Source organism: Topomyia yanbarensis, chromosome 2, assembly GCF_030247195.1.
Source record: "Topomyia yanbarensis strain Yona2022 chromosome 2, ASM3024719v1, whole genome shotgun sequence".
Taxonomy (NCBI): domain Eukaryota; kingdom Metazoa; phylum Arthropoda; class Insecta; order Diptera; family Culicidae; genus Topomyia; species Topomyia yanbarensis.
Genome location: NC_080671.1, coordinates 93,231,736 through 93,257,116, shown reverse-complemented (window position 1 = coordinate 93,257,116; position 25,381 = coordinate 93,231,736). Strand labels below are relative to the sequence as shown.

The following is a 25,381-nucleotide window of genomic DNA, read 5'->3' as shown; positions in this document are numbered from 1 at the left end:
CCAATAGCATTACCATGTTATAATTACTCTGGGCAGCCGGCTACCGAGATTTTGGGAGATTTATCATTTCTTGTATTTATACAATTTTCGAACTAAGCAACTTGCACCCCGCATAGCCGTCTATGATGTGTCGTTTGATTTTCTTGCTCGCGACGAATTTCTCTTGATTTCTCTTTTGTCTGTGTTCCTGACAATCATTTGAATAAAACAACGAATCTTGTGCAACGGGTATATTTATTTGTTTTTTTATTTTTCTTGTGTTAGGTACCATTCTTAAAGAATAAATGAAATGACACACGTAGAATGGTTTGGTAGTAAGAGGGATTTTTACAAATATTGAACTGCAAAAATATCAATAAAATACGAATGGAATAGTCGAACATGGGAAGACTTGACCAACATTCAACCAGATTCAACAATTTACGGTTCTTAATTTTAATTTTAAATATTTTTATAATTGTTTCGAGCCCATCGGGTAATTTAAAAAAAATTGAGTGAAAAATCCCTTCCTCATAGAAATCATTCCGTAATTCATGAATTTGCGTTAAATGATGAAATTTTTTTATCAAAATTTGCATGGAAATGTCTTTCTTATTAAGTAGTGAAGTGTTTCCGCATTATTCGGAAAATTGGAATAATTATTTATAAAATTAGCACGACATCGAACGTAAGAACTAATTTTGGTGAGACTTGACCAAGATATTATGGAGGCACTTGACCAAGATTTTATGGGGAAAATGTGGCAATAAGCTGAAGAAAAATACAAAATTTCTGATGTTTACTATACTGTGGTACTTTCTGTGAATGTTATTCAGGTCGCAAAGAAATCCCACCCTAAACACCAGTCCATATATTTATACTACTAGTAAACAACTACTATTGTAGACGAGACAGGCAACGTCGCCCACTAAAACACTGCTTAAGGGGATACATACCTTTTTGTGCGAAAAATGCCAAGAAAGTTTGAGTTTACATATATTTCATTACATCAAATTTATTGTATTTTAATAGTACATTTTTCAGTGCAATAAACAAGCATAAGTTTATAAAAATATATTGATAATTGGCGGAGTTCTGGCTTTTTCTCCGAAACTCTTTTTTATTAATTAGCCATTTGAAAGAGATACAAGCAGAATTTTAAGAATATGATCATCGCGGTTATGTCCCGGACATTAACCGCACCTAGTTTTTCGCTAAGCGTGATTCAATTCTGTACGCTAGGAAAAAGATTCCGATGATTGTTTCGAGAGATTTTAACATTGATAATTCAAAGCAAAAAAAATGAAATTTGTTCATTTCATGAATGAATGTCTCAACGAGCTTAGAATCCAGCGCATCCCCTATCAACGCAGACGCCAACAACAAAGGTTCTTTTCAGAACCACCATAATTATTATAAAGAATAACTTGAAACATTCCCACATATTTCATTGAGTATCATTCGATTTTAATTACAAGTCAAACGAGTAGTCACGACACTCCGGTTATGTCCTAGACATTACCCACCCATCTTTTCTTTTTTTATAGAACTCATATACCATTTTTATTAAAGAGATTTGTGGTGATCACGATTGAACAGCAACAGATCAACTAAAACCCCAAAACTTAAAAAAATCCTTCAGTATATGGGTATTCCTCGACCCTTAACGATTAGTTGTATAAATAATATTTTTTTCCTGTATTCGGAGACGTTTTTCCTAAAAAATGCTGTTGTTAGCTCTAAAAATTGCATTAAATAATTCTCATCTACAAAACAAAAAAAACTTTTTTTCGAGAGTTGTCCTACTGGAGCTGTAGAGCTAGGTTCTCGGAAGGGCTCCCCGTCAGAATCACATACTACAATTTTCAGACTAGACAAACAATTTCGCCCACTAAAACACTGCTTTAGGCCAATTGTAGCGGGTCGTGATTCTGAATGTGATATTCATTGTACGGTTCAGGTATGTACGGGCGTAGGGACTGGCGATCGCGTGTATCATCGCGAAGGGCTCGAGCATTTGTACGTTAACATGTTCGATCGGGTGTGCGTTTGTATGTCGCGTGTGTTAACGTGTATGTAACTTCGCGTGTATAAATTCTATTTTATAACCGTGTGCCTTTCGCATATTCTCGGGTGTTCTTAGATAATCGCGCGCGAACCGTGAATCTTATACTTTATTTTTGGTGTACGGCTCAGATACTAAAAGAAAGTGAGATCTTCCATATCACTAGAGTTCCCAGTGATGTCGCCTTGGAACGTGTTGTCTAGTGGATATGTGCTTTATTTTTATTTTTTGGTCCTACTGAATGTATGGACCTAAGTTATTAGGACAGAGAGTAATGGTTTCCGGACGTGACCGATTCATGAGCGCGCGAAAACGGACGTTTGTAGGTTCGTGTTTAAGACAGCGTTTGAAACTTCGTGAGTGCTAAAACGTTCTCCTTATTACCGGGGTGTTATTAAGTTTGCGCGATCGCGAACGTAGGTGTGCGTTGTTAATCGCGAAGGGCTTAAGCGTTCGTACGATAACGTGCTTGTCACGTGTGCTAGCGTTCATGTGACTTCGTGTGCGAGACTGGATTTTGTAACCGTGTGGCATTTCCTATATACGCGTGCGTTCTTGGATGGTCACGCGGACCTTCATTCTGATAGTTTTTGGTGTACAATTCACATTCTGACAGGGAGTAAGTTACCCCATATCACTAGAGTCCTCGGTCATGTCGCCATGTAACGTGATGTCCAGTGGATATGAGAGCTTTCATTTTTTTTAATTGATCCAATTGAAGGCATGGACCTAGTCTGCTGATATCAAGGATAGAAACATCCGGAAGTGACCGATTCATGATCGTGTGACCGCGGAAGTTTTCAGGTTCACGCTTGACACTGCGTTTGAAAATTTATAGGAGCTGAGACATATCATGTTTACGAGATCGCGGGTGTAGGTGCCGTGGATGGTCGCGAAGGGCTCAAGCATTTGTATATTGACGTGTTTGTCACGTGTATGTGACTTCGCGTGTATAATTTCGATTTTATAATGATGTAGCGTGTATTCTTGTTTAATTGCGCGCGAACCGTGAATCTGATGCTTAATTTTTAGTGTATGGTACAGATGGTAGAAGAGAGTCCGTTTCCCATATCACTAGAGTTCCAGGTCATGTCAACATGGAACGTGTTGTTTAGTGGATATGAGCGTCACTTTTTTGATTGGCTTAACTGAAGACATTAGTCCAGACTGCTAAGACCGAGGTAAGACTTCCGGACGTGACCGTTTCATGATCGCGCGAGTGGTGGGTTAATGTTTGAGACCGCGTTTGGAAGTTTAAAGATGCTACGTTTACTTAACTAACGGGGTTTTTCATGTAGGCGAATTCGCGGGCGTAAGTGTGTGTGTATTATTGCAATTGCATGGTCGCGTTTGTGGCCAGGTTTGTGTTATCGCGAAGGCCACGAGCGTTTATATCTATATGAGTATAGATAGCGAATAGTAGAGATATACCAATAAAAGGAATCATAACATGCCGAATAAGGAAAAAAGGATGCAAAGAGCTTGATTAGAAGTGTATAAATTGACCGATACTATGTAGGTATACATCAGTAATGGAAAAGCAAACTAATAGCTGTGCAAAAGTACAGACTAATTAAGTAGAATCTAAAACCACATGTAACATGGAATCAAACCCATCTAAATGCTGCAAATGTTGTATATTTACCATTAACGACAATTGCACGTTGTCAGACTTTCATCATGCCATGCCGGGCTGGCCGGGAATGGATGACTCACGTGCGTCGGTAAATTCATTGTACCCTAATTTATCCAATCCGACTTTCCCGAATTAATAGAACCAAATGCACAAATTGATCACCAGAAGTATTAGCAACTATTCTATCATATACGCCAGTTTTGCATCCATTCCCTAACCCAACTGTGACAAATACTCAGACGAACACATATATAGATAGACATACGACTAGCACATAACAATTGCACACTAGTACGAAAAACTACGAGTATTACAAAGCTACAACTAATAGGTTTCTACTTATTCTACTTTATTAAATTAATTTAATTATTAAATTAATTTAATTAGTATATGCATGATGACGAAGTCGATCGATAAATGGACACACAATGACTCCCTCCGTGAGCCCCGTCCACGAATACCACCAATAGAACAATATTTGCAAACTTGGCACACAGCAAAAGTCAATCTACGTCGATCCGCCAGTCGACTACGACACCGCGCATAGACCAGTGGTTTAGCGTTGGTATGCGCAGGTGCAGAGTATGAAGAAACATATAACATAATAAAGGCACATAAGCCCTCTCGGTGTCCTCGATGCACCACTATCGAGGCGTAATGCAATACCCATCTTAAAGCAATTGATGCTCGATGATGTTTGCAATACCGTCAAACCCCTAAACCTTGGGGAGGGAAAATGATACGGCAATCAAATTATACATTTAATGAATAATTTAATCAACGGATTATTTTGAACCTTGAAAAAGGAATAAACGTGGACAACCGTACACAACCGTTTCAATTTGATGGGGGTTTGATAAATCGTTGGGAGTGACTTTGCTAAAAGGGTTAATGTCACTTATTTGGTCCTAGGTTCCTGGGATGGGACAGTATTTGGCCCTGCCCTGGATAATGAGCCAGGGTTATAGCGTCCTTACTTGCTCTGTGAGTATCCAGTCCACCATGTGAGAAAATTTAAGGAATCCCGTTTTTTTGGTTGAATTTCTGACCGTAAGGTAGAGGCACTTGGGATTTTTGGTGCCCCGGGTCGTGCTGGAAACTTCAGTTTGTATCTCAATTTTCCAAAACCAGCATGTGTTATCTTCGGATTAGTTTCAGCACTTCTAATTGATGAACGGTTTTTATTTTGTACCTCTGTTTGGGACAACCTAGGGCCCTTATGAGGCAGTTCGGATTAGGTCTTTTCTCAGAGTATCCAAGCGAAGCCAAAGAATGCCTCTCGTAAGGGTCATTAGAGACATCATTGAGTGTAGGGGTTTTCGGAGATAAGTGGAGCATCTCTTTTAAGCATTTCTGCGTAAGAGCGTCTGAAGCGGTCTTTGGCGAATCGCTTCAGTTTATCCGCGCGAAGTTTGTACGTTGGGCATATCAAGAGTGCATGCGGATTCTCCTCGCAGTAAACATACTTCTCAGCGGGCCTTCTGAAAGCATCACCCGCATGGCGTTCCCCACATTTACCGCACCGTTGCTTGAGGAAAAATTGGGGAAAAGTGTGGAGGGTGGATCGGAGATAATATCGAAAGACCCAGATGTTTCACTTCCACATAAGATTCATCTTAGGAGGGGGATCGCCCATCTTGATCCGTTTTGTTGCGGGAGTAATACGCTCTACCGCTCTTATAAATTTGGTGTTGATGCTAGTTACTGACGAGATGAATTCGAAACACAAAAATCACACTTAATTTAAGTTAGATCTTGTGCCCTTAATATGCAAATTTGTTTAATCCAATTAATCCTTACGGGAATTATTGTTGCATAATGCCAGGCGTTTGGTTCCCTAGTCAAAAGACAAGAGTACGTCTTCGCTTTCTCGTCAGCAAACCAGAGCTTTTGTATTTGCTTCGAGGACATCACTCAGGTCAAGTCAGTTGCTGTAGGCGTTCACATGTGTCGTGTGAAATGTCTGGATTTTTGTATTTAACTAGTGCTAATTTGGGTACTAGTTTAGATACACCGTCTAACTAGACACCCACTTGGTGCCAGTTACTGACGAGATGAATTCGAAACACAAAAATAAACCTTCATTTAAGTCTTGTGATCTTAAGGCGCAAAATGGTTTAATCCAATTAACCCTTTTGGAAATTAATTGCATAATTACTTTTGAAAGTTTCGAATCGAGATACGAAATGCGACCTCAAAAATGTCAAAATATGTTAGCTCTGTCGCTTACGAATGGTATCACCTGTATTGAAAATGTTTAATATTATTGCAATTTGTCGACATTCCACGGAAATCTTTGTGTTTTCCAATCAAGATTTAATATATTCTTATAAAAAAAATCTTAATGTAGCTTTAAAGGATATGCCATCGGAAAAAGTGGAATAATCATGTAAAGAACTCCTCCCATCGCAATATCATTTCCACTGTTCTGTTCTGCACCCATACGTATAAGCGGGTAAAGATGGAATGGAACATTAAGCTTGTCAGCATCTTGAACCTAATCGCCTAGGGGTTCGCTTTTCTACAATGTTATTGTTTTGTTGCGCTAACGACGCTAATTAGTAATGGGTCGCAGGGCGATTATTTGAGACGAAACAGCATCTCCTATTGCTTTCAATATCCCAGATTCTTGGGTCATCATCGAAATAATAACATTTTTGTACCAACCCGACCGTTGCTTCTGTGAAATAACATTCTGCAATTACGTAAAAGGAGGATCGTAACGAAACCGCACCATTACGAGTCGAGTAATTTCTGCTGCCCGATGCACACAAGTGGCAAATTGACCAAACCATAACTGCTTCCTTCCAAGTCGCATAATTGTCTCCCTTGTTCGTGTTAGAAGCAAGTTTGAAAAATCACTCTAATGGGTGCTCCCTGCGCAACATGACCATCGGAAGCGTACCAAAAAAATAAGGGAAGCACGAGGCGATTCAATTGCTTTGAGACGTGATGATTTTATTATGCGAATATTGCTTATAGCAACAGGTTCGGTCCAATCAGTCTGGCGTTAACATCGAATGCATCAGTTTACGTTGATGTTTCATAACACGATATATAATTAACACACAATGGTAATTTCTGACAGCAATCATCCTTTGCGGGTACTCAATATCATTGTAATTGGCGTATGGTTTATTGTATCAGAGCTAACCCGTGGGCGGGATGCAATATTATGAATGAATCACAGAGTGAATCCGAATTTGCATATCAATTGGATCTGGGATTTCGAGCACGTCTTTGTTGTGCAATTTTGATTGTAAATCCTGGCAGCTCGGGCATTTATCACTTACTACGTCCCATCTGCAGCTCGACTGCCATATCAATATGGTCGTATTTACATTATATATTAACAGTTACTGCCACAGTTAAAGGTCGAATGTCGACACTGTGGCATGTGGGTTGTGTCGAGTGTTGTAAATCATATCCTTTTTCACGAACGTTCAAATTCCTCTCGGTAGAATAATTTTCAATTGAAATATCTATCCGAAAATGTCCAATTAAATTAATTTAACCTGAAAATCCAAAATTGATTACACATATGAGTTGAAACAAAGGGATACAATCCAGCAAAAAACACCGTATTCACTGTTTGCGGAATTGCACCAAGGTACTGGCAAAATGCCATAAATATTAATTCAATACTTCTACCACACCCACTCTCTACCTTCAAGGGCTGGAACGGATAGAATTCGCAAAATACGGAAGTGGAGCCAGGAAACGACTGGGGCTTAAGTGTCAGTCACTGTTCCATCCGAACTATCCGGCGTCATTGAGCTAGCACATAAGTTCATTAGTATTCTCAGCACAGAGCGGCCAAATGCAGCCAATGGTACAGCTCCAATACACATCGTACCGACCGAACGAGCCGGGGACGACCATGCGACATGCTAAGTCTAAATCAGCACATTCGTGCAACTGGTGAACGCCGGTACAAAGTGTGGAAAGGACAGTGTTTTTTTCTACACCGAAAGCCCTACGGCCCAGAACGCCACGTAGTTCATAGCACTGGAGTAACCTGGGGAAAGCAGACTAGTACCCCGATCTGATAAAGAGGTTTGTAGAAAAAAGACCGCAGTGTCGGAGTACGAAAATAAGAACTATGACATATTTGGTCCTGCATCCTAAAAAGTCAGATTATGTCATGCCGCAAGGTATTTGGACTGATTTCTATGAGCAATAGAAACAGAAAAGATTTTCCAATATCAATAGATAACTCCAATGTTTTCTGAAATCTGAGTTCGATTCGGAAGGTGTCCGTAAGTTGTAATCAGAGAATCAGTACCACTTGATTGTTTGATAGTTACACCTAAACCAACGTGTACCGTTCTTGTGATAGAATAGCGAGAATGGAGATGCGTGTTACAAGGAATCCAGATGTGATTTATCCGTGGCTTAATAATACAGTTACGAGTATTAATTTAACATATTGAAAAAATCGTCCCGTGTTCGTAAGTTCTATTTATTGAAAGAGGAAGGACGTAATTTTAATATAGAAATCATCTGGATCCTATTACATCACCAGAGGAGTGTGATGCTGATAGCGTTTAGGAATTGAGCTATTCCAGATTTCTTAAGAGTTAGTATTGAAGCTCTTGAATAGTCTCCCGCAATCTCGGTGACCACGCCGAACTACTTTCGTTTTAAACAGCCATGCATTCCTAGCGCGCATTTGCTCGTACCCGGCGTAACCCTGCAAACTTGGTTTGCTACATCTATCTTCGAAAATCTTCGAAGATAAGCTTGAATACTTTGCGATAATACTATTTGGTAATTAATATTTCTATTGATTTCATGATAAACCGACTCAATTAACCTAATAGCGAGATGAGACATTTCTTACACACATCACTGTTGGATTATGCATTAGTTTGCAGAGAGATTTTCAAAGCAGCGCACAGAGAAGTAACTAGAACAAATTCTTTTTTAGATACCTAAAAGCATACTGCATATTGTGGCAAAATAAATAGTACGCCAAAAAATACTAAAGAATTTTTGCATGAATACAAAATGGTGATATTTTAAGGGTTTTTAATCACTTTTGCCTTTCTCATATAAAGAAAAGCTATGCAATCACTGTAAAAATCGACTTTTTAACCGAGGCCCGGAGGGCCGAGTGTCATACACCATTCGATTCAGTTCGTCGAGATCGGCAAATGTCTGTGTGTGTATGTGTGTGTATATGTGCGTGTGTCATTTAAACTCACACAATTTTCTCAGAGATGGCTGAACCGATTTTTACAAACTTAGTTTCATCTGAAAGGTATAACGCTCCCATAAGGTGCATTGAATTTTTAGTTGATCCGACTTCCGGTTCCGGAGTTACGGGTTGAAGAGTCCGGTCACACAGCAAATTCCCATATAAACTGGTACCACCATGATGTTCAAATGATGTAAAATCATACGTCTCCCAACCTTTGAACAGAACGGATCGTTATATTTCACAGTGCTGTTCGGTGTGTAAATTCCAGGTCATCCTTTGTTCGTTCGTTAGCTGCCATTCTGCTGGTGCCGGCAGTAAATCCAGTACATTGTTTTCGCTGGTGCGGAACAATCGACGTTGTTTGCAGATAAGTTTTGCTTTATTTTTTTTTCCTCGTTTGCTTTCTTTCCTTTTCCCTACTTTTACTCTACCTTGTGATCAAATAATAAGACACATTCCCGTTTATATAACACTCTGCCCTCGTGCTTAAATGGCCGAGGGCGAAATACCATCTGATGTAATCATGGAAGTCCCTGATCCCCCTAATACTCGCATTGCTCCCCGTATAAAGCAGTACCCAGAAGGTTCCTCTGGGCCATGGGTGGTATATTTTCGGACCGGAGAGAAACCGGTTAATATATTAAAACTTTCTCGAGATCTGACTGCTAATTACCCGGCCGTAACTCAGATAACACGTGTTCGGGCAAACAAGATACGTGTTCTAGTGAATGATCTCGGCCAGGCAAACGCGATTGCTTGCTGTGAGCGCTTTACGCGGGAATTTAAAGCATACGTGCCTTGTGTGGCCTGTGAAATCGATGGGGTAGTGTCCGAACCGGGCCTGAAATGCGATGAACTGTTGGAGCACGGGGTTGGCTGCTTTAAGGACCCCTCTCTTGAACAGATTAAGATCTTAGAATGTAAACAATTGTATACCGCAAACACCGAGGGAGGTAAGACTACCTACTCTCTATCAGGCTCGCTTCGGGTGACATTCGCCGGGTCCTCTCTTCCCAACTACATCCTCCTTGACAAGGTTCGCCTACCAGTTCGCCTGTTTGTACCGCGGGTCATGAGCTGCAGCAATTGCAAGCAGTTGGGCCACACAGCCACATATTGTGGAAATAAGAAACGATGCGGCAAATGCGAAGGAGAGCATGAGGATGACTCTTGTGATAAAGAAACTGAAAAGTGTATTTGCTGCGGGGGCCCTTCACATGCTCTTAAATCATGCCCTGCGTACAAGCAGCGCGGGGATAAAATTAAGCGCTCCCTTAAGGAACGCTCAAGGCGTTCTTATGCAGAAATGCTAAAGAATGCTTCGCCATCTGTCCTGTCCGAAAATCCCTATGCTGGTTTGGCTAACGTTGAGCAAGAATCTGCCGACCCACGAGAGGGAACATCTTTGGTTAACCCAGGGGAATCCAGGAAGAGGAGAAATCCAGCCTCCCCTACATTGCCCCGTAAGGGTGCCAAGGTGTCGTCCACTCAGAGTGCGCCAACTACAATCAATAAATCCAAAGGAAGTGATGCACAAAAGCCGAAGCAATTTGCTCCAGGACTTGGAAATATTAATTCTAACAGTACCCACCACTTCCAGGGACACCAAAAATCCCAAGTGTCCCCTTTTTTCCAACAGACAGTCAGTCCAGTAGCGGACTAATGAAATTTTCTGACATAGTGGACTTAATTTTCACAGCTTTCAATGTTACTGATCCTCTTAAAAGCCTTCTGATACGTTTTCTCCCTATAGTGCAAACATTTTTGAAGCAGTTGACTACTAAATGGCCCCTCCTTGCAGCGATCGTATCCTTCGATGGCTAAGTCATCGAACGAGGTCACCGATTCGATCACTGTTCTACAGTGGAACAGCAGAAGTATCCTCCCGAAAATCGATTCCTTTAAATTTTTACTAAATAGTTTAAAATGTGATGCTTTCGCATTATGTGAAACTTGGTTAACTTCCGATATAAATCTCAACTTCCACGACTTTAATATAATTCGTCTGGATCGAGAAAACCCCTATGGAGGAGTACTTTTGGGGATCAAAAAGTGCTATTCTTTCAACCGAATTAACCTCCCTTCGACACCAGGCATTGAAATTGTCGCTTGTCAAGTTTTAATCAAAGGTAAAGACCTTTGCATTGCTTCCATCTACATTCCTCCTAGATCCTCGGTAGGGCACCGAACGCTTTGTAATATCACGGAATCCTTACCGGCACCGCGGCTAGTTCTGGGAGACTTTAACTCGCACGGTACGGTATGGGGCTGTCTTCATGATGATAATAGATCAACATTAATCCAAGATCTTTGCGATAATTTCAACATGACCATCTTAAACACGGGAGAAATGACGCGAATTCCTACACCACCAGCACGCGCAAGCGCGTTGGATTTGTCGCTTTGCTCGACATCGCTACAGTTAGATTGCATGTGGAAGGTGATCCCTGATCCCCACGGTAGCGATCATTTGCCTATCGTGATTTCAATTGCTAACGGTTCAAGACCATCGGAAACAATCAATGTCTCGTATGACCTCACACAGAACATTGATTGGAAGAGTTACGCGACCGCGATATCCGTTAAAATCGAATCCACTTAAGAACTTCCTCCGGAGGAAGAGTACAGGTTTTTGGCTGGCTTGATTCTCGACAGTGCGAATCAAGTTCAGACTAAACCAGTACCCAGCGCGAATACCCATGGACGGTCTCCCACCCTGTGGTGGGATAAAGAGTGCTCAGAGCTGTACGCGGAAAAGTCCACTGCATATAAGGCCTTCCGGGAAGACGGGTTACCCGCTAGCTATCAACAGTACGCGTCGTTAGAAAGGCGAATGAAGAGTCTAATGAAAGCCAAAAAACGCAGTTATTGGCGCTCGTTCGTCGACGGGTTAACAAGAGAAACAGCGATGAGCACTCTTTGGGGTACGGCTCGACGTATGCGTAACCGTAATAGTACCAACGAGAACGTGGAATATTCAAACCGTTGGATATTCGCTTTCGCCAAGAAGATCTGTCCGGACTCTGTCCCGGTACAGAAAACGTGCCGCGCCGCGTCTCCTCACGATACCGCGAACGAAACACCGTTTTCGATGGTGGAGTTCTCACTTGCTCTCTTATCGTGCAACAATAACGCCCCAGGGTTAGACAGAATCAAATTCAACTTGCTGAAGAATCTGCCTGACACTGCAAAAAGGCGCTTGTTGAATTTATTTAACAAGTTTCTTGAGGGTAACATTGTCCCTTATGAATGGAGGCAAGTGAAGGTCATCGCCATCCAAAAACCAGGAAAATCAGCCTCCGACCACAACTCGTATCGGCCGATTGCAATGCTGTCCTGTATTCGGAAGTTGTTCGAGAAAATGATCTTGTTTCGCCTCTATAATTGGGTTGAAGCAAATGGCTTACTGTCAGATACACAATTTGGCTTCCGCAAAGGCAAAGGGACGAACGATTGCCTTGCGTTGCTTTCTACAGAAATCCAAATGGCCTATGCTAACAAAGAGCAGATGGCATCAGTCTTCTTGGATATTAAGGGGGCTTTTGACTCAGTTTCTATCAACATTCTGTCAGAGAAGCTGCACCAGCATGGTCTTTCACCAATTTTAAATAACTTTTTGCTAAACCTGTTGTCTGAAAAGCACATGCACTTTTCGCATGGCGATTTAACAACATCGCGACTTAGCTACATGGGTCTTCCCCAGGGCTCATGTCTAAGCCCCCTGCTCTACAATTTTTACGTGAATGACATTGACGATTGTCTTGCCAATTCATGCACGCTAAGGCAACTTGCAGACGACGGGGTGGTCTCTGTTACAGGGCCCAAAGCTGCCGACTTGCAAGGACCATTAAAAAATACCTTGGACAATTTGTCTGCTTGGGCTCTTCAGCTGGGTATTGAGTTCTCCACGGAGAAAACTGAGTTGGTTGTTTTTTCTAGGAAGCGTGAGCCGGCGCAACTCCAGCTTCTATTAATGGGTGCAACGATCAACCAGGTTTTCACATTTAAATATCTCGGGGTCTGGTTCGACTCTAAAGGTACCTGGGGATGTCACATTAGGTATCTGAAACAGAAATGCCAACAAAGGATCAATTTTCTCCGAACAATAACTGGAACATGGTGGGGTGCTCACCCAGGAGACCTGATCAGGTTGTACCAAACAACGATATTGTCGGTGATGGAGTACGGGTGTTTCTGTTTCCGCTCCGCTGCGAACATACACTTCATCAAACTGGAGAGAATCCAGTATCGTTGCTTGCGCATTGCCTTGGGTTGCATGCACTCGACCCATACGATGAGTCTCGAAGTGCTGGCGGGCGTTCTTCCGATAAAAAATCGATTTTGGGAACTCTCATATCGTTTGCTCATCCGATGCGACATTCTGAACCCGTTGGTGATTGAAAACTTCGAGAGGCTCGTCGAGCTTAATTCTCAAACCCGTTTTATGTCCTTGTACTTCGACTACATGGCACAGAGCATCAATCCTTCTTCGTACAATCCCAATCGTGTCCGTTTCCTAGATACTTCTGATTCTACTGTATTCTTCGACACATCCATGAAGGAAGAGATTCGTGGAATCCCGGACCATATACGCCCGCAGGTGATCCCCAATATATTTTATAATAAATTCCGAGAAGTCGACTGCGACAAAATGTTTTACACTGACGGATCAAATCTCGATGGGTCCACTGGCTTCGGTATCTTCAACAATACTATCACCGCTTCATTCAAGCTCAATGATCCCGCTTCAGTTTACGTCGCAGAGTTAGCTGCAATTCAGTACACCCTTGGGATCATCGACACTCTGCCCACAGATCACTACTTCATCGTTTCGGACAGCCTCAGCTCTATCGAAGCTCTTCGTGCGGTGAAGCCTAAAAACCAATTCCCGTATTTTCTGGGGAAGATACAGGAGTCCTTGTGTACGTTATCTGAAAAATCTTATCAGATTACCTTTGTTTGGGTCCCCTCTCATTGTTCTATCCCGGGCAATGAAAAGGCCGACTCGTTAGCAAAGGTGGGCGCATTAAATGGTGACATATACGAAAGACCAATCTGCTTCAACGAATTTTTTAGTATTTGTCGTCAGAGGACGCTCAACAGTTGGCAAACCTCGTGGAGCAATGGGGAACTTGGACGATGGCTACATTCGATTATCCCAAAGGTATCAACGAAGCCTTGGTTCGGGGGGATGGATGTGGGTCGGGATTTTATTCGTGTAATGTCCCGACTTATGTCCAATCACTACACCATGGATGCGCATTTGCGGCGTATTGGGCTTGCGGAGAGTAGTCTGTGCGCTTGTGACGAGGGCTATCACGACATCGAACACGTTGTCTGGGTATGCGCCGGGTATTGTGACGCCAGGTCTCAGTTAAAGGAATCCCTTCGGGCCCGAGGTAGACCACCCAATGTACCAGTCCGAGATATGCTGGCAACTCGTGATTTCCCCTATATGTCCCTTATTTATACCTTCATAAAAACGATAAATATCCCAATTTAGCCCCTCTCTTTTATTTCTCGTTTTTAGAGTTTCCTCCTGCCTTGTGGAACCGATCAGCTCCAGAGTGCCACTATGTAACCGCCGTCGCCCTTACCACTACGCCTGCATAGAAGGAAACTGAAGCGAGAGCGACTCGAGGTCCGATGACTTTTGAAGGATTCCCCGCGGGTCCGAAGAATACCATCCGCCAATCCGGTACTCGACGACTTACTAGACTGAGGCGCAAATTTGTTTCGCTGATCCCTCTTACCACCCCCCCCCCCCCGTTCGAGCGAAAGTTGCAAGTTTTGCTCTTCTTTCCCTGTCTCTCCCCTGTCCTTGATACAACTGCTGCTACACTGATGCGGAAATAAGCCACCCTCTGAATATCTTGACCAAGCATAAGTTTTAGTTAAAAAATTCAAATTAGTATTCTGTATTCCTAGTTTTAAGATAGCTATAATTTTTACTCTTTATTGAAACTCTTGTCCTCCATCTTGTAAATAGAATTGAATCCCTAGTTTTAAGATTTCTGTGAAGTTTCTCATAAATATTTGTTCCCCCTTTTGTGTACTAAACTATATTGTTAGTTTTAAGATAACCGTAAAATATTTCGTAAAATACTATTACTCCCCCTCTTGTATATGAAAGTGAATCCCTTGTTTTAAATTTTTTCATAAAAAAATCTTTTGGCCCTCTCTTGTATATTGAATCTTATTTCTAGTCTTAAGATAGCTGTAAACTTTCTTTTCCTTTGTAAAAAAAATATTTCAACATTGTAACCTCCTAGTTTTAAGATATCCAAAATGTAAAAACAAAAGCATTTGGCACCGCCAAGCTAACGCATTTGTGCCTATCAAATAAACGAAATGAATAAAAAAAATGATGTAAAGCATATTAAAATTGATGTAACATTACTCTAGTTTGCGGGTCTGGATCACTAATGATCAATTAAAGCAGCTTTGACCACATTGGCTACCTATGACGGTTCATGACGCCCCCTGGGCACCCGCCAAGTTCCTAAGCTAATATTTCACCCATTCCCAAACGAATTCTCTACCGAATTTTACAAACTTGATTTCAAATGAAAGATACAGTAATGCCATTGACTGCTGCTGAATTTCATTCGGTTCTGACTCTTGCTTCCGGAGTTACAGGGGTGTTAGTAAGGATACACTGGAATTTCCTATATAAATCGGTACAATCGTAATACCTTAGAGGCTAAAAACTATTGAAATGATCACCAAATTACTTCTAATCGCAGATCTAGATCACTGATTGCCAATCAAACATTCTTTGAATATATTGTCCACTATCGACGATTCCGGAAGTCCGGAATTCCGGGCATATTCCACAATTAAAGTCACAGCGGTTCTTCGGTGATGACTGAACCGATATTCTCAAACCAAATCTCAAATGAAAGGAAAAATATGCAGTTGAGTATTGCGTCGCCGCCCCTCCCCCCGCCTTGCCCTTACACCTCCCTTTTTCATCACTCCCCTCCCCTTGGACCACCCTCACGCCCGCATTTCCTTCATCCACCCCGTATACCGAAATAAGATGAAGGATTTCTGACGCATCCTCCAATCCCACTCTACTAACCCCCCCTTCCCTCCACTTTCAAACCCATTCCACCAACATTTCAAAATATAATCACATGAAGATAACATTGAACTCATGCTGATTAAGCTAATTAAATATTATTCTTTTGCCTTTCTCATATAGAAAGGTTATACAATTGCTCCAAAAACTGACTTTCTAACCGAGGCCCGGAGGGCCGAGTCTCATAACATTCGACTCAGTTCGCCGAGATCGCAAAATATCTGTGTGTATGTATGTATGTGTGTATGTATGTGTGTATGTATGTATGTATGTGTGTATGTGCGGATTTGTTAACAAAAAGTCCACATCGGTTTCTCGGAGATGGCTGAACCGATTTTTACAAACTAAGATTCAAATGAAAGGTCTAATATTCCCATAGGTTGCTATTGAATTTCATTTTCAACCGAGATCTTGTTCCGGATTACAAGTTGAAGAGTATGGTTACAAAATAAAATTTGTTGATTTGTCCACATCGGTTTCTCGGAATTTTCTGAACCGATTTTGACAAACTTGATTTTAAATGAAAGGTCAATCAGCTGCTGTTGAATTTTGTGTGGATCCGAGTTGTAGTTCCTGAATTACAGGCTGATACGTACGATCATGCAGCAAATCCCGATTCTAACGAATTCTGCGATGAATGTAAAAAGGTGAATTTTTTTCCAAAATGTAAACACAACTGTTGAATTTGTAGATCTAGGTCACCAACAGTCATTCAAAGTCTCTTTGGCCACACTAACCACCATCGATGGATCCGGAAGCATCCAAACGGTTATATTGGTTTCTCGAAAATGGCTAGACCGATTTGATCAACTTAGTCTCAAATGAAAGGTGTTGCGTCCCCGGAAACTGATATTAAATTTCATCTCCATGCGACTTCCGGCTACGGAGTTACGGGTTGTGGAGTGCGATCACATAGAAAACTCCGATTCAAACCGATACCGCGATAAATGCAAAAAGGTGCTCTTATATATACTTACCAAGTGTAATAAGAATAAAAGACATGTCCATAATGTTATATTGTACGAACCAGCTATTAAATCATAGTTTACTGTATCGATTTTGTTGGCTATTTTCGGCAAATTTGAGACTAAGAGAAACGAAAGCAATGAAATTGAAAGGCGGATAGGTATTCTAGAGCGAATCAGTTTTAAACTTAAAACGGAAAACTAGAACTAGGCAGGCTCATATGGGCATGATCGAAAGGAAATGTGAAGAATTTTTTGCCTTCTGCAGAGTAGGAGTTTCACCAAAGTCTACCGCATGGTCTATGGTAGAACATAACTCATCATCATGTTTTACCGCCGACGCCGGCATAGATGTCTTAATGTCTTATGTCTTAATAATAATAGCAATAGCCGCAATAAATAGTGTTGGCCAGGATTTGACCCCACTTACTCCTCTGTGCAGCGTGTACTCAGTGCACTAGTGCGACTGCCGGAAGGTTAAATAAATTTAATTAATTATTTGAATTATTGCAAATGAATGAAATAAATTAAATTAATAAAATTATTTATAGTATATAATCGCACGAGCTCGCCAAATAAAACTGATCTACAGTTCTTTTTTTTGCGAGTTCGTGTGATTATACTTTTGCACTGATTTTGACAAACAAGCACTCGTTACAAAGGTTATAAATCTGGCACGTTTTGGAAATAATGGTTTTATGCCTGGCTAAATATACATACAGGTGAGCTGCGTACAAGACAATCGATTTACCAACTACGCTCTGCCCGTCCCCTGGATTGCATTAGTTCTTATCAGCTTAAAATGAGCTTCTTTACTTGCGGGACATCGTGCTTAACTAGGGGCTTGCTCAGAAACAGAAATTGTGTCTCCGTTCCTGTCACTAAGTTAGTGTCGGATTCTGATGAGACGAAGTCGAAACGAAAATTCCATAGCAAATTTAAATAAAATTAATAACATAAACACTATGAATAAATTATAAAAATAAAATTCACTTTCCAGTACCTTGCTAATTGAATTTCGCTAGAAACATAAAAAAAGGAAAATTGACTCACTCTTAGTCGTTAATAAAAAAGGAAAAAAATGTAGCATGATAGGGGGATCCAGCAGCTTTGGGTAAAAGCTGTCGACGCCGTGTTCAATCAGCACACAGTGACCATATGCCACAACTGTTGATGCAAACACAAAATGCCGATTAAATAAAACACCTCGGCAGGCAATTAGTAAGGGCAAAAACTAGCTCATTCAATGAGTTTCAACGTCGTAAAAAACTTAGTGTAAAAGTTTACCGTGACTTAGCTTTTTGTCGGTTCCGACAGCATGAAGTAACAGTTACTTTACGCTCGTCCGGACATTCCGCCTTCTCAGGCGATTCGCTTTTCCAATGCCATAAGATCCTGACTCCTGCGGTAGCAGACAAAAGGTTAAATCGCCGGTAAACTCTAAGCTTGCCCATATGACCCCTTTCCACGCTTTTCTAAACTTTCTTCCTTCAACTCATTGCTCTCCCTTGAGTGCTATGGCTCTTAATATTGAAAAATTTACTTCACTTTCCAGACCCTTGCTAAATGAATGTCGTTAAGAACATAAAAAAGTGAAAATTAACTGACTCTTAGTCGTTAATAAAAAAAGGAAAAAAAATTAATAAAAATAATAAAATGAACTAAATTGACGAATTGAATAGAATAAATAAAACAAACAAAAATACATCAAATGATTGCAATTGATAAAATGAGTAAAGTGAATACAACGAATAAAATGGATGAAATGAGTAAAATAAAAACAACCAATAAGATGAATTAAACGGATGAAATCGATAAATTAAATGATATTAAAAATGAAAAGAACAAAATGGACAAATTAAATAAATAATATGTACAAAACTAATAAAATGAATAGAAAGAATATAAAAAAGAGACAGAATTGATGAATTGAATAAAAAGGAGAAAAATTAAACAGTAAAATGAATTATAATAAGATTAATGCAATAAATTAATTTGTAACAAATAATTAATTTGCATGAAATGATTAAAAGGAATGAATAAAAAACAGTAAGAATATTAAAATGAAGAAACTGAATAAAATGTATGAAACGGAAAAAATGGATAAAATGCATAATATGAAAACAGTAAAAAAGTTAAAGGCATGAAATGAATAAACTGATCAAGATCGGTTCAGCCAGTATTGAGATAATTACTTGACATAAGTGTACAGAAATACAGACACACACACATTCAGACATTGCCCCAATTTGTCGAACTGAGTCGATTGGTATATGAGACTCGGCCCTTCGGGCCTCGAAAAAAAACTTTCAAAGTTTGTACGAATTCTATACATGTATTTTGTAAGAAATGTAAAACTATACATTTTTTGAAAGAATTGGATTGGTCAAAGTTATGAGTAACTTGTAATATTTAAAATACGAGTATTGTATTTCGAAGAACAATATTTTAATTTTAAATTCCCTTGAATTAGTAATGAGTGATTGGAGCAATCGTAGACAAACAAAACCAACGTGAAAAGCATATTTGAGCGATGTTTGTTTTTGTCTTTATTACTCAAAAAATCTGTGTTTATTCACCTAGTGGTGCAATTGTACCTTTCAATGTTCAATATATGCTCAATATAATTGTGGAAATGTCTATTACATACGTAGTACACTTTACACCTATACACAATGGCTCGTCAGCCAAGAACTTGATGAGCTGCGTGTCGACGGTGAAACACTTGAAACAGAAACATATCGTACTTGATTAGCCTAATCAGCATTAGTTTAATGTTATCTTCCTGTTAACTCTTACGTCCCCAATCCTTATTTCATTGAACTCCGGATATATTGTTGGGAGTACTGTGGTTACCCCTCTTTCCAAAAACAAGAAAACCTTCATAGCGGTCTTCAAACCAGTCCTCTTTTCCCGAGGAACCAGGTTCCCGAAATACCCCGGGTTGTGTCCAATTCGACCAAAAACCCTCAGAATGTTGGTCAATGCGTTTGTTTTACAAAATCGTAACGTTTTGTGCATCGCAAGACTGAACTACGATCAGTTCCGGTAAGGCGACCTCGGTTTCAAAAACTGGACAAATTTTGTGATCGTTTCCAAAAAAACGCATCAAAGTTGGTTGGAACACGGCTGAGAACTATTTTTTTTTAAATTTAACATTTTCATTGAAATGGGGGTTGGGGACGTAAGAGTTAACTGATTTTGTCATGCGGGGGAGGGTGTGTGAAAAGAGGTGAAAACCCCACAAACGAACCGCTTCCCACCTCAATTGGGAAGGCCTGGTGATAGAGTGGTGGTATAAAGATGATGAGGTTGAGTGAACAGGGGTGGGGAGGTATGAGGGTTGCATGGAATGATGGTTTGAGGGAGAGACTCTTCGCCGTACACCCCTAGCTACGCCCCTGTTAACACAAAAAAGTCTACTGAAGTCTACGAGGAGAGAGGGAATAAAAAAATGACAGATTTCGGTCTACGTCATTTATGAATATCCCATCTGTGCCCATCGAATTCTCTGTTCGCCATTTTCCAGTGCGTGCGGAGATCCTTTTCCGTGGCGGAGTATTTTCAGTCTTGACTGATACCCCTGAGCGTTATACGGTCTGCTTCCGATCGCTGGTTTATCGGCCAAAAATCATTCGACCAAATGCCGTTTAGTTGAATGTCATTTGACTGAATGGGCATTTAGCAGAATTCCGTAAGGCCGAGAAGCTGAATATGTTGTGACCGTATGCTAATTGACTGAATACAAATTAGTCGAAGGTCAATCTTCGGTGTTGTTTTCGTATTCGTTGAATTGCGATGAAACCACCTATCACTGTTAGATCATTCATTAGTTTTTTTTTCTTTTTTATTAACGACTTAGAGTGAATCAATCTTTTTCCTTTTTTTATATTGTAACGACTTTTAATTAGCAAGGGACTGGAAGGTGAAGTATTTTTTAAATATTAAGAGCCATAGTACTCAAGGAAAAGCAAGGATTTGAAGTAAGAAAGTTTAGAAAAGCGTGGAGTAGGGTCAATTAACAAGCTTAGAGTTTCCCGGCTACTTAACTCTTTGTCTTCTGCAACGCAGGAGTCAGCATCTTTCGGCATTAAATGCGACCCACCTGAGTCTGCGGCATGTCCGGACAAGCGTAAAGTCACTTTTTTAATGACTTATGCTGTCGGAATCGACAAAAAGTTAAGTCAGGGAAAACTTCCACTCAGGTGATTCGCATTTAATGCCAAAAGATCCTGACTCCTGCGATGCAGAAGACAAAGAGTTAAGTAGCCGGGAAACTCTAAGCTTGTTCATTGACTCTACTCCACGCTTTTCTAAACTTTCTTACTTCAAATCCTTGCTCGTCCTTGAGTACTATGGCTCTTAATATTTGAAATATACTGCACCTTCCAGTCCCTTGCTAATTAAATGTCGTTTTTATGCAATCACTTTAACAAAAAGGAACATCCTGCAGTCAATTATGCACAAAAATCAAATCCAAAATTGTAAAAGCACACTTATTGTCGTTTACCACTATGATTATTTTCGATGCTCTACACGACAACACTGATAAAAGTTTGCGTAATGCTTCCAATTTTCGGTAGCAGAGGGGTTCTGGTTTACCCACACGGTCAGATTTGCCCCACATTACCCCACGGGTAAAATTATAAAACCAATTAAATCAATAAAATAAACAAAATAAATGAAATTGATAAAATAAATAAAGAACAATAAAATGAATACAACGATCAAAATGAAAAACTAAGAGATAATAAAACAGTTATAAAATTAATAGAATAATTTAACTTGTTTCAAATTAATAATTTTGATGAAATGAATAAAATGAGTGACTGATAAAACTAGTCAGATTATATAAAAAGAAAAAAAACTAAATAAATCGTACGAGCCACACGCCTTTTTCCTTTGGGAAAAAATATATGTTGCATAGGAAGAAAAGAATAAAATGCATAAAATGGAAACAGTAAATAAAATAATTTGAATGATATAAATAAAATGCACGAAATTGATAAACTAATCAGAATTAATCCAAAGAATGAAATGAATAAAATAGATAAAAGAAATAAAAAGAATGCTTAATGAAATAAAGTGACATGATCATATATTTAAAATTAGTCATATATTTAAAATGGATAAAATAAACGAATAAATCCATGAAATGAATTAACTCTTTGGACATTATATCGATCAAATTAGCATGGGACACATCATTGCCAGAAATTTCGAAAATCAAATCAAAGGTAAAGTAAAAAAAACGCCCTTTTAAATAAGCGGAATTTCCCTTATACATATTGTGCTGGTCCAAAAAATCGAAAAAAATATTGCGTATTTTGAAGTACATATCCTTAATAGCGTTAATTAAAATTTTCATAACGACCGCAGAACTACACACCTAGAAAAAAATCGTGTAAATTGACGTCTCCTGACCCTGACCTTAATTTTACATAACATTGAATTTCGTAAATCACATCATTTTACTCCACATGTGGTGTTTGTTTTAAATGTTCACAAATTTAATTTTATGGCACTGGGCATGGAAAGTCTATCTTTCGTGTAAAATTAAACGGAACACGCTTATATTTCGAAAATAACGTTTTGCTAAATTGTGTCATATTTGGAACTACGTCAACGATAAGATTCATATTTTTTGGTTTGTAGAACTAAAATTGCAGCCATTGACAACATGCTATCCCAACGCGACAATTTCTATATCGACTTTTTATAAAAGTGACGTCACAGTGAGCAACATATTTTGAATACCTTTATGTGTTACTATGCTTTGATTTTTTTTGCAAATTTAAGAGAAACAAAAGCAATGAACTTGAAACACGGATAGGTATTCTAGAGAGAGTCAGTTATAAACTTAGAACGAAAAACGAGGACTAGGCAGGCTCCTATGGACATGATCGAAAGGAAATGTGAAGAATCCTTCGCCTTCTGCTGGTAGGAGATGGGCGTACCACCTAAGTCTACCGCATGGTCGTTGAAAGAACATAGCTCATCGTGATTTACCGGCGACAATTTTCTACGAGTGATTCTAGGCTATGCAGAAACAAAATCAAAATTTTTGCAAAAAATGGCAATTTTTTTCCTATAAATGTTTGAATAGGGATCATACTTTAACTGTGACCAAAAATATTACACGAATCGACGGGTAATCTAATCACCGACAAATCGAAATGAGATTTGTAAAAATCAATAAAGTTCAACTGGAAATATTGGTGATAAAATGAAAATACATTTTTTTTAACTACGAAAATTGGTTTATCGATGATATTTAAAAAACTGCTTCATTCAAATAAAATGTCGACCGTATTTTCGATTTCAGCGAGTCATTACGAAAATCATATAAACATGTTCAAGATGCAATTTACTGTAAACTAGTGTAATTGGAATGGCTGTCTTTAATTAACTTGATTCTATGGCAAGTTGAAGTCAATTTGTATATTCAGTATTTTCTAAGGTAAGCAATTTCTTTAGGCGTTCCTTTTTTAACCCAATAAATTAGTTTGGTTCGCTAAGCTTGCTTCGGGCCTCGGAAAAAGTTATCAAAGTTTGAGTGAACCCTATTCATTCCTTTTTTTAACTGTAAAGCAAATTGGTCACAGAATTGGCTGGAGAATAGTACTTGGTACCAACCAAACAAATAATTAAAAAAACACATTTCCTGAACATCAAAGCTCATCATCATCGCCATCATCATCTAATCGAAGAACTAAATCCAATTACATTCAATCGTTTGCGGTCCGATGCCAACGTCTTAATGTCGCCTAAAAGCAGCACAGTTGGAAAACGCTGACGCCATCGTCACAAACCAACATCGTTCGGTCATCCGAACCGGAGCCCGGGGGTCGGAAAAAATCGAAACACAGACGCCACTAAGAGGTTGTCTTGGGTTGACACAGGCGCTGCAAGAAGAATTCAATTGGAAGTTTAATCAATTGCCATCGTTGAAAGGTGTGCATTCGACATCCGATATTTGCCAACTGAAACCGGGTGCAGTTCACGGTATGTTGGTATGTCAGATTGTCCTTGGGAACTGACCCGAATGTATTAGGCCTGGAAACCGATTGAAATTGAGCACCTCTTCTAGTCCGGGAATTATTTTCCAGCCGCCCATCCAAAGACACATCCGTCCACTGTTACTGTTTGAAGAATGAAAATGCTTCACGAAGTGAGTGTGTGAGAATTTCGAAAGACCAACCCGACCTACGGTACCGAAACTCAGTCACTGTCAGTGTCAGCTTTATTCTATTTCGTTGGAATTTGTTTGCACATCATTTTCCATAAGCTGTCAATATTGGAAACCGATCGTTCGTCGAAGTTTGGCAATAAATGACGAGGGCAATTGTTAGAGGACTGCGTTTCGCCCAACACAGGCAGGCGGCTCCAATAAGCTCAAAGTAAATACCTATAGATTGTAGCAATTTTAGCGCAATCCGATAGGTGTCTAAATTGACCTTTTATGGTTCTTCTATTCGTTGGCTTACCGCTTATTTGGCCGGAACGTTTTATTTTGGCTGGTTTTAACAGATGTAGTCAGTGGGCGTGTGTTAATGAAACGTTTAACTAATGGAATGCCGATGATTATAGTGGAATTCCCGGTACTTACCTGAAAAAAGAAAAAAAAAACAATTAATTATGCTAATATAGACTGGACGTTTGTTAAGCAAAGTGACAAAAAACCCCCACCGTGACAATGTTCCGATTCTCGGAACATTGCCGTGACCAGGATTCGAACCTGGGTTACTACGGCCACAACGTAGGGTCCTAACCACTAGACGATCACGGCTGTTGGGGGTGATGGAGACCTCACAACCAATGCGATCATATAAAGCAACAACGTGTTTAACTCGCTTAAAATAGCTCGCAAAATCAAAATCAAACCTTTATAATGCAGTGCCGGTTGCAGAGCGTGACTTTCACCAATTATTTCCGATACGATTGGCATACAGCAAAACTGGTTCAACTGCTTTTACCGAAAGCAATCGCCGGGGTCCGCTGAGCAACTACCTGAACGACAACACACGAATGGGTGTGGTTGCGGACAACATACGCTATTAATAGCAATCGAATCATGATGGATGAGAAGCCCAATCGGTGCAATAACAGCCTGCCTGCAACGAGGGTGCTAACAACAGATGTTTCCGTGGTGTAGTGGTTATCACATCCGCCTAACACGCGGAAGGCCCCCGGTTCGATCCCGGGCGGAAACATGATACTTTTTTTGGTTATGAACCCGAAAAATGACATTGGTAACGACGGAGTAATTTATTTTACGTTGTTGTTTTACGTATGTTAAACAATCAGCGCATACCGCACACCTGACAACGGTCAGGTCAGGGGTGCAATGGATGCCAATTTAATTAACATTAACGCTTATTAATCTAATTATTAGCAGATAAACAAGAACATAGATTTTGTTTGGAACACGCCTTTTCCATCTGTGCGA

At 39.9% G+C, this 25,381-nt stretch overlaps 1 protein-coding gene and 2 non-coding genes across 5 annotated transcripts in view; 1 reads left to right on the top strand and 2 right to left on the bottom strand.

The window, feature by feature from the left end:
- LOC131678837 (mitogen-activated protein kinase 1) overlaps nt 1-25,381 on the bottom strand; it is a 301,065-nt gene that overhangs the window by 218,147 nt on the left and 57,537 nt on the right. The window lies entirely within an intron of this gene.
- Trnah-gug (transfer RNA histidin (anticodon GUG)) lies at nt 24,650-24,721 on the bottom strand. The gene has a single exon. It is a non-coding gene; the product is annotated as a tRNA-His (tRNA).
- Nucleotides 25,073-25,145, top strand: Trnav-aac (transfer RNA valine (anticodon AAC)). Its single transcript has one exon. It is a non-coding gene; the product is annotated as a tRNA-Val (tRNA).